We start from the raw sequence: 11,046 nt of genomic DNA, 5'->3' as shown, positions 1-11,046 counted from the left end.
ACTCTGGTAGGGCAACATCGGAAAACTTGGTAGTGTGTACCGGTGCTCGACCAGTCAGCGAAAGCCAACATCACCCACGACAGAGAATGGTTGATTGTCAAGGGCAATGAATTCCATTATTTTGGCTTTCATGGATTTCGCCTTTGAGTTGTCTCGCTGAAATGTTCTTACTCTTTCAAATGATTGCTTGACTTGTTTGACTGCTCGATCCACATAGCAGACATTGTGGGCTAGGTTAGGAATTCTGTGTTGCACGTGTAGCGTAACATTTTACGTGGCGTCATTACGTCATGTGCCTATGTTATATAAGTATGCACGGTAGCTTTGACATCGGTTTTTAACATCGGCGTTAAACTAGACATCAGGCTGATACCGATGTTGGCATTTTTAGCTAATATCGTCCGATTCCGATCCCTAGATTTAAGTCAAAACTGTAACTAGGCCACTCAGGAACATTCAATGTCTTATTGGTAAGCAACTCCAGTGTATATTTGGCCTTCTGTTTTAGGTTATTGTTCTACTGAATGGTTAGTTCCTTATTGTAAAGAGCATGCATGTTTTGCAATATTTGTATTCTGTACAGGCTTCTGTCTCTTCACTCTGTAATTTAGGTTAGTATTGTGAGTAATTACAAGGTTGTTGATCCAGCCTCAGTTTTCTCCTATCACAGCCATTAATCTCTGTAGCTGTTTTAAAGTCACCATTGGCCTCATGGTGAAATCCCTGAGTGGTTTCCTTCCTCTCCGGCAACTGAGTTAGGAAGGATGCCTGTATCTTTGTATTGACTGGGTGTATTGATACACCATCCAAAGTGTAATTAATAACTGCACCATGCTCAAAGGGATATTGTGTCTGCTGTCTGCTTTTTTATTTTTACCCATCAATAGGTGCACTTCTTTGCGAGGCATTGGAAAACCTCCCTTGTCTTTGTGGTTGAATATGTTTGAAATTCATTGCTTGACTGAGGGACCTTATAGATAATTGTGTGATACAGAGATGAGAAAGTTGTTCAAAAATCATGTTAAACACAGGAGGGCGGCAGGTAGCCTGGCGGGTAGGAGCGTTATCAGTAACCGAAATGTTGCTGGATCGAAGTTAAAAATCTGTCATTCTGCCCCTGAGCAAGGAGGTTAAAACCTCTTAGGGATCCCTTAACGCTCGAATCCCGTTAGCGGGATAGATTTGACAACATCCGGTGAAATTGCAGAGCACCAAATTCAAACTACAGAAATATAAATATTTAACATTCATATAAATACAAGTGTAATACATCAAAATAAAGCTTAACTTCTTGTTAATCCAGCCGCTGTGTCAGATTTCATAAAGGCTTTACGGCGAAAGCACACCATGCAATTATCTGAGGACAACGCCCCGCATACAAAAACATGAAAACCATTTTTCAACCAGGCAGGTGCGACACAAAAGTCAGAAATAGCGATATAATAAATGCCTTACCTTTGAAGATCTTCATCTTTTTGCAATCCCAAATGTCTCAGTGACACAATGAAGGGTTGTTTTGTTCAATAAATTCCTTCTTTATATCCCCAAAATGTCCATTTATTTGGCGCGTTTGATCCAGAAATACACCGGTTCCAACTCACCCAACATGACTACAAAGTATCTAATAAGTTACCTGTAAACTTGGTCCAAACTTTTCAAACAACGTTTCTAATCCAACCTCAGGTACCCTAAAATGTAAATAATCGATAAAATTTAAGACGGAATAAACTGTTTCCAATACCGGAGAAAAATAACGAGGAGCAGCGCACTCCTGTTCACGCGCACCAAAAGACTTGAGTCCATCTGAGTGACACATGGAAAGAATAGGACTACTTCTTCATTTCTCAAAAGAAAAACATTGAACAATTTCTAAAGACTGTTGACATATAATGGAAGCCATAGGAACTGCAATCTGGGCCCTAATAAATCAGGTTTCCCATAGAAAAGCATTGGAAAACACAATGACCTCAAAAAATAAATTCCCTGGATGGATTGTGCTCGGGGTTAACAGTTTTAGAAACTTTAGAGTGTTTTCTATCCAATACTACCATGCATATGCATATCCTAGCTTCTGGGCCTGAGTGACAGGCAGTTTACTTTGGGCACGCTTTTTATCCGGACGTGAAAATACTGCCGCCTAGCCCAAAGAGGTTTTAACCTACTGTTCCCCGCGCGCCAATGATGTGAATGTCGATTAAGGCAGCCCTCCGCACCTTTCTGATTCAGAGGAGTTGGGTTAAATGCAGAGGACACATTTCAGTTGAATGCATTCAGTTGTACAACTGACAAGGTATCTCCCTTTCCTATTATTGTTGGTGACAGAATGCAACTTATTATGTGACTATTTAAGCACATTTTTACTCCTTAAATTATTTAGGTTTGCCATAGCAAAGGAGTTGAATAATTCCACCTTGACATTATGGGGTATTGTGTGTAGGCCAGTGACACAAAATCTAAATGTAATCCATTTTAAATTCAGTCTCTAACACAACAAAATGTGGAGGGGGGAAAAAAAAGGTCAAGGGGGTGTGGATACTTTCTGAAGGCACTGTAGCTAGCTTCATAAAGTATTCACACCCTTTTTCTACATTTGGTTGTGTAGTGCATGTTTAAAGTCGTGTGGTTCTGTTGGTAGATCAGTAAGAAAGTGTAAGTCACTCTGGATACGATTGTCTGTTAAATTACAAATTTGACAGACTTCACATAGAATTACGTAAAAAAAAGAAAAAAAAGAATCAAAAACAACGTATTGCAACACCCAAAGAAAATAACACAGTTACACAGGTCAAACACAGGTACAAGGTAGGCATTAAAGAATGGACATGTTTACAGTTTGGACAGATATAGGGACTCGATGCAACCAGAGATACACTCCGCCGGCACTCATCACATCTCCATTGAGATGTATATATGGTGGAATTCAGTTGTCTCAGCTTGTCTAAAGTCTGTATAGATTTGGGGACTGTGGTAACCTCTGCTCCTCCTCTCTCCTTCCCTCCAGACTCCCTCCAGCTCTCTGTCTCTGAAGAGGAGGTTCCCCCTGATCAGCAGCACTGTGAGCAGGAGTGGAGCCCCAGTCTGGGGAAGGAGGACCCAGAGACCAAACAGATTAAAGAGAAACAGGAGGAACTCAGGACCAGTGAGGAGGAAGAGCAGCTTCAAGGTCTGGAGCCTGATATCATAGAATTCAAATTCACTCCTCCCTGTGTGAAAAGTGAATGTGATCCGGAGGACCCACTTTGGTCCTTGACTCTTCCCCAAATCCAGACTGTGGAGAACAGAGAGAGTGACTGTAAACGAGTGGATTTCACACGTTTTGGCACTGTGACCCACATTAAGGGTCTCAACATTTTCTGTGACCCTCCAGATAATCAAAACAATGCCTCCAGCCACAGTTCAGCTGTAAGCAGCGACCCAGTAGGACTTGACAGCAGCCCACCATTTGAGCCTAGCCTATCATTGGATCCAAACACACCAATGGGGGAACACTATTCCAAACCCAGCACCACATCTAGAATAACTCACCACTGCCGTGACTGTGGTGAAACGTTTCCTCTGAAAGCTGACCTGCAGAGGCACGTGACTTTTGCCAAGAAGAGATTCAGCGAATGCCACTTATGCAAAAAACAGTACAACTCCACCTGTAAACTGAAGGCCCATGTCCGACTCTGTCACGATGGGAAACCCTGCACCTGCCCCTTTTGTGGCAAGGCCTTCAAACAAAAAGGACATCTGTCCAGGCACATGAATATTCACACAGGAGAGAAACCATTTACCTGTGGTGACTGTGGGAAGAGCTTTATTCAGAAAGGGGACCTAAGGAGACACATACTGACTCACACAGGAGAGAAACCATTTAGCTGTGGTGACTGTGGTAAAGGCTTCATTCGCAAGGAGCACCTAACTGCACATATACGGACTCACACAGGAGAGTAATCATTTATCTGTGGTGACTGCTGGAAAAGCTTTAGTCTCAAGCAGAACCTAACCATGCACAAACTGACTCACACAAGAGAGTAATCATATGGCTGCTCAGTCTGAGGTAAAAGATTAATTCAGAAGGTAAACATGCTGACGCACGTGAGATACATCCACAAAGAAAGAAAATAGGATGAAAACACAAAAAAAGAAAGACAGTTAGGACAAAGATCTCCTGTCAGGAGATGGGAATAAAAATGGAGGATGTGAACAACACTCTTAGGAAAGCAAAGAAAGACAGTTAGGACAAAGATCTCCTATCAGAAGATGGGAATAAAAGGCAGGATGTGAACAACACTCTTAGGAAAGCAAAGCTACTCTGGATAATTCGTGCTGTGGGTTTCAGATAAATAGATACACGATGGATTTACTTTAGTAAAATGTTTTGTGTAAATAAAGTTTGATTTTAATTAAAAGTTTAGGAAATAAAATAACAGTAGTGCCTGTATTTTGTTCAACGTCTGTTGATGTTTTCACGTAATTAGAAACAGGGATATCTGGTGATGACAGAATGTTCTGACTGGTGTTATTGATTTATAAAAAAATGCATTCATTCCAGGAGTTATCTCCTTCCGTCTGTCCCATGAGTGTTTCTCATCCATTCTGACCCAATGTTGCTCATTCATGATATTGTTTTAAATTGTAACTTCTGGGAAGTAGTGATATAGTCAACTCCTCATAAGTGCACTGCAGTGTTTTTCCTGTCCCAATTCAATAACATCTGCACTACCGTTCAAAAGTTTGGGGTCACTTTGAAATGTCCTTGTTTTTGAAAGAAAGGCATATTTTTTGTCCATTAAAATAATATAAATTGATCAGAAATACAGTGTAGACATTGTTAATGTTGTAAATTACTATTGTAGATGGAAATGGCTGATTTTTAATGGAATATCTACATAGGCGTAGAGGCCCATTATCAGCAACCATCAGGCCCCTCTGTTCCAATGGCACGTTGTGTTAGCTAATCCAAGTTTATCATTTTAAAAGGCTAGTTGATCATTAGAAAACCTTTTGCAATTATGTTAGCACAGCTGAAAACTTGTGCTAATTAAAGAAGCAATAAAACTGGCCTTCTTTAGACTAGTTGAGTGTCTGGAGTATCAGCATTTGTGAGTTCGATTACAGGCTCAAAATGGCCAGAAACAAAGAACTTTCTTCTGAAACTCGTCAGTCTATTCTTGTTCTGAGAAATGAAGGCTATTCTATGCGAGAAATTGCCAAGAAACTGAAGATCTCGTACAACACTATGTACTACTCCCTTCACAGAACAGCGCAAACTGGCTCTAACCAGAATAGAAAGAGGAGTGGGACGCCCCGGTGCACAACTGAGCAAGAGGACAAGTACATTAGAATGTCTAATTTGAGAAACAGACGCCTCACAAGTCCTCAACTGGCAGCTTCATTAAATAGTACCCGCAAAACACCAGTCTCAACGTCAACAGTGAAGAGGCGACTCCGGGATGCTGGCCTTCTAGGCAGAGTTGCAAAGAAAAAAGCCATATCTTAGACTGGCCAATAAAAAGAAAAGATTAAGATGGGCAAAAGAACACAGACACTGGACATAGTCTGAATACCTCTCGTATTGCCAACCTTACTACAATGGCAGCAAATATTCCTATGAATTCAACAACACACTTTATTTATATCATCCCTTCTCCTGAAGTGAATGGTTTCACCCACTATTCTACCCGTGAACTGCGGCGTTCTTTGATATCTACATTGCGTGTGAGGTTGATGGAAACTCTACATTTTCAATTTGTCACACTGGCATGTCATACCTAAGTTTGCTAATCTTGCCAATTAAAATATAATTAAAATAATTGGCAATATCCGTGGGTTTTGTGATGAATGAGCCATCTGATTCAATGAATGATGGAACTGAGTTTGGCTTTTTGTGCAAAATTTCATTTAAGGTGCTCCAAAGCTTTTTACTATAATTCTTTATGTAATTTATCTTTGTTTCATAGTGTAGTTTCTTATTCTTTTAATTAAGTTTGGTTACATGATTTCTCAATATGCAATACGTTTGCCAGTCGGTTGTGAAGCCAGACTTATTTGCCATTCCTTTTGCCTCATCTCTCTCAACCATAACATTTTTCAATTCCTCATCAAACCACAGGGATTTAAAAATTTTTACAGTCATTTTCTTAATAGATGCATTCTTATTAGTAACTGGAATAAGCAATTTCATAAATGTGTCAAGTGCAGCGTCTGGTTGCTCCTCGTTACACACTGCAGACCAACAAATATTCAACAACATAGGAATCACTACAAAACGTATTGTATGACCTCTTATACACTAAACTCAGCAACAACAATAAAACGTCCCTTTTTCAGGACCCTGTCTTTCAAAGATAATTCGTAAAAATCCAAATAACATAGATATTCATTGTAAAGGGTTTAAACACTGTTTCCCATGCTTGTTCAATGAACCATGAACAATTACTGAACATGCACCTGTGGAACGGTCGTTAAGACACTAACAGCTTACAGACGGTAGGCAATTAAGGTCACAGTAATGAAAACTTAGGACACTAAAGAGGCCTTTCTACTGACTCTGAAAAACACCAAAGAAAGATGCCCAGGGTCCCTGCTCATCTGCGTGAACATGCCTTAGGCATGCTGCAAGGAGGCATGAGGACTGCAGATGTGGCCAGGGCAATAAATTGCAATGTCCGTACTGTGAGATGCCTAAGACAGCGCCACAGGGAGACAGGACAGACAGCTGATCGTCCTCGCAGTGGCAGACCACGTGTAACACCTGCACAGGATCGGTACATCCGAACATCACACCTGCGGGACAGGTACAGGATGGCAACAACAACTGGGACTGAGACATTTCTCACCATTGAACTGCCCAATACAACGGCCAGAGAAGGGGATGTACAAATCCGCCCATTCCTACCCATCACACAATTCACGCACCATGCTTCACTGTAGTGGTGTTATTGACCAGGTGATGACCGGTGCCAGGTTTCCTCCAGATGTGATGCTTGGCATTCAGGCCAAAGAGTTCAATATGGGTTTCATCAGACCAGAGAATCTTGTTTCTCATGGTCTGAGAGTCCTTCAGGTGCCTTTTAGCAAACTCCAAGCGGCTGTCATGTGCCTTTTACTGAAGAATGGCTTCCATCTGGCCAGAGAGCTGGCGGGCAACTCTCAACAAGAAGCAACAGCAGTGGATTGACCAGACGCTGTTTACCAGGAGCCGCCTACGGAGCTCACCGTTAATCACTGTCCTTGCCCTGGTGGGGTGAAGACCAGAAGAGGGTGATGTCCTTCCTGCTTCCAAGGCCTGCCTCAGAAAGTGCTGGGGTGAGTATTTCTATAATAAATGAGAATAAATTAGTTTAGAAATGGTATTTTAATATTTGCTAATGTTGGGTCGACTGTTAGTAGTGTGCCACTCTCTCCCTCTCTCTCTTAGAGCTGGCGGGCAACTCTCAACAAGCATCAGCAGCGGTGGACTGGTCGGACGCTGTTCACCAGGAGCAGCATGGGGAGCACAATTCATCACCGACTTGCTTGAGAGACACCAGACTAACGTCTGTCCAGTGTGAGGGCACAATTCATCACAGACGAACTAATCAGCATTTCACTCAAATGTGTGGCATGAATATGCAATCCTTAAAATTGTCTTCTAACAAAGGGACAGATACACAGACACTCCTGCCATTTCTATGGCCCCCTCTAACTTCAAAATAACTTGAAGTGCTGCTGAGGGGAAGACCGTAGAACAGTGGCTGGCGGAGAAGAGGGGCAAGCTGCTGGAGGAAACTGAGCCACACGTTGGGTTGTCGTGAAACATTCCTTTTGTATATAGTTCAGTTCACCTTGTTCCCCTCTACCAAGACAGTGTAGAGGCTTGTGTGTGTTGAGGGCCCTCTGAGCTATATTCTCTGTAGCCTATGACCACTGGCAGGAAGTCCCATGACAAACAGGTCTGAGGTGAGTCACCAGCCTGACACCGGTCCTTTTTTTCAATGTGGGCCTGTCTAACCAATGCTAACAATGATCTATTCCAAAGGAACATATATTCGGACATTGCTGAAATGCGTTTTAAGTTTGACATTTGTAACTAATCTGTATTTCACTCAAATGTGTGGTGTGAATATAAGCAATGCTTATAATTGTCAACTACAAAGGGACAGTTATACAGACACTCCTGTAATTTATAAGGCCCCTCTAACTTCAAAATGTTAATGGTGATCTGATATGAACTGAAATATTTTAAGTGCAAAAGATAAGCGTACAAGAGGCATGGTAAAGGTTTATTTTACTTTATTATAAATTATTTATAAAAATACATATAAGAATTTGTGTGAGGGCAGGGGATATTGACAATGTATGAAATTTAAATATGAACTGTAAAAAATGTTTAAAAGAGTAATGAGTTGATTAGAATACAATGACATTGTTATTTTTGTCTACTACAAAGGGATAGTTTCACCTTTTAACTTGTATGTCTTGTAATTTAGTCCATCTTCTATCACCTTAACTTGCACAGTCGGTAAACAGGGGACATACAGACCGTGTGGGTCACACATTATCCTGTCATTTCTTTCAATGTGTTGTTTTCCACATCTGGTGTGAGCTGATGTTACCCTCCTGTGAAAATGTGACAAGGCACCTGTCACTAATTTACAGTGGTCCCTGTGGGACGCCATAATGAAAAAACATTAAAACAATGAAGCAGCAAGCAGCCATGATGGGGTTCAAGCTAGGGCTGTGCATACAGACGAATGATTGTTTTTATTAATTACTTTTGTATCCACTTTTCAATCACAAGGTAACTGTTACAAATGTAGTCACCTGCTAAAGCTCAAGGATGACACGCAAATTCGTGAAGCGTTCCTTATTTTTCCCCCCCTGGGGATAGTTCTGGCTTTTTAACAACTAAAACTTGTGTGTACTGTGTGGTGGAGAAAGCACTGCGAAACTCCTGTGGATGTTCGCTCCCCTCTAGTGGTCATGTTAGGTAAGTGCACCTCTAGAGGTCATGTTAGGTAAGTGCAACAGGACGGCTGAACTAAACGCAAATCAAATCAGACACTGTGTCCCAATCCACAAGGATAAAAAGGCAGCATTTCAAGGCAAGATGTCGAAAGTGGCATGTCTCAAGCTCAATGACACTTAAAGGGGAATGGAAGTACATCTAAGCAAAGAGATGTATTCAATCAACTAATACTAAACATGTGCATTTAACATTAAAAAAAACATCTCTATATTTAGTGTTTTGAACTTCGACAAGGTTTATTTGAGCTATGGTCAGCGCCATTTTTAATTACCATAGTAACGACTGGCAGGAATCAGAAAATTGTCTGTTATTGAGTTTTCGCGCGGAGAGTGGATCGAAGAGAGTGAGTTTAGGACAACGAAGATGGCAACAAAACGTAGTAATTCAAACATGAACTGTATAGCACCCGGCTGTAGGAATTGGCTCAACAACTAAAAATCCCTCGGTAAGCTACCATCGGCTGCCCAAGGACCCACAACTTTTGAAGACGTGTCAGCTGGAGCTAGCAGGATCTGTAGCCAGCACTTCACGGAGGAAGGGCACTTTCGATTCGGCAACCGGGAGTTTCCGAATGGAAAGGAATCATAGGCCTACGTTGAAGCCCTCTGCTTGCCCCCTCCATTTTCAATTCAAGTTTGACATTTCAAATCAGATGCTTGAGCTTGTTCCAATTTTACAACAATTTCGAGGTCGGTACAACATACATACAACTTGCATACAACGAATTGGACCAAGCTAGGCCTTCATTGGTGGGTTTTTGCTCTCTTTGTCTAAATTGGAACAAGCTGAAGCATCTGATTGGAGGAGGGCAATCGGAACAATTGGGACAGAGAAGAAGGTCCCCTACTAGTTGCGTTGTTCTCTCAGGTACCAGGGCAAATGCCATGCATTTCCAGGCATTCCTGTTGGATGGACTGGTGAGGTGGAACGAGGCAGCCTCTGCTCTGTTACAGTGGCCACCTGCAGCACATCCTCACCCTTAGCAGCCAAAGGGTGCTTGGCCAGGACCAGGTAAAGGACTACACCAAGCCTAGTGAGTACACAGGTAAGTCGAGTAAGAGAATGAACATTTACATCAATTGCATTGATTACATCCCATTAACACTTCCCTACTCTGCTTTTGCCTGATTATAATTTTTTTAATAGGGGAACTCCTTGGAGTTGAGTACCTGTACTCTCAGACTGGCAGAGTGCTGCAGGATGTCAGCGCGGACCCTGACCTTCCGGAAGAGGCAGCCGCCGTCGAGCAGCTCGATGAGGGCTTTCAGGAGGAGGATGTGGATCCGACAGTCCACAGCCCTCCTGTCACTCCTATGAGCGCCCCGTCCTCCAGCTCAGCGGCACCTCTGTCAGGGGAACCCGCTGACACACCCAGGTCTGGGCCATCCAGTCCCACCGCCCCTGAAGACGGAAGCTCTCCTGAGGCCACTGATCGACACGATTCTCCTCACCCTGACCGCTCCTCCTCTGATTCAGAGGTAAGAGTTCAATTATAATTGACCTTTTGTGTTGTTAAAAAGAAAAATTCTATTGCAACCTCTTTGCAATAAGGACTTGAGACCAAAAGCTCAAGAGACGTTTCAAGTGTTTAATACCAAGGATGCAGTCAGCTGAGTGCACACATTTAGGAGTCACCTCCCCAGCTATCCATGTTATACTCTTCCCTTGTAGGAGTCACCTCCCCAGCTATTAGCTTGGGCGAGGTGACTCCTACAAGGGAAGAGTATAAAATGTATAGCTGGGGAGGTGACTCCTACAAGGGAAGAGTATAACATGTATAGCTGGGGAGGTGATCACCTCCCCAGCTATACATGTTATACTCTTCCCTTGTAGGAGTCACCTCCCCAGCTATACATTTTATACTCTTCCCTTGTAGGAGTCACCTCCCCAGCTATACATGTTATACTCTTCCCTTGTAGGAGTCACCTCCCCAGCTATACATTTTATACTCTTCCCTTGTAGGAGTCACCTCCCCATCTATACATGTTATACTCTTCCCTTTAGGAGTCACCTCCCCAGCTATCCATGTTATACTCTTCCCTTGTAGGAGT

The 11,046-nt window shown here is 42.4% G+C and overlaps 1 protein-coding gene across 1 annotated transcript in view; it reads left to right on the top strand.

The window, feature by feature from the left end:
* Nucleotides 1-9,044: 9,044 nt before the first annotated feature.
* LOC112068799 (uncharacterized) overlaps nt 9,045-11,046 on the top strand; it is an 11,063-nt gene continuing 9,061 nt past the window's right edge. The window contains exons 1-3 of the mRNA XM_024136006.2: nt 9,045-9,440; nt 9,863-10,040; nt 10,142-10,473. The gene's annotated coding sequence lies outside the window, so the exon portion shown is untranslated. The remainder of the gene's footprint in view (nt 9,441-9,862; nt 10,041-10,141; nt 10,474-11,046) is intronic.

This window comes from Salvelinus sp. IW2-2015, unplaced genomic scaffold (assembly GCF_002910315.2).
Source record: "Salvelinus sp. IW2-2015 unplaced genomic scaffold, ASM291031v2 Un_scaffold741, whole genome shotgun sequence".
Taxonomy (NCBI): Eukaryota; Metazoa; Chordata; class Actinopteri; order Salmoniformes; family Salmonidae; genus Salvelinus; species Salvelinus sp. IW2-2015.
This window is presented reverse-complemented; position numbering and strand designations above follow the sequence as displayed.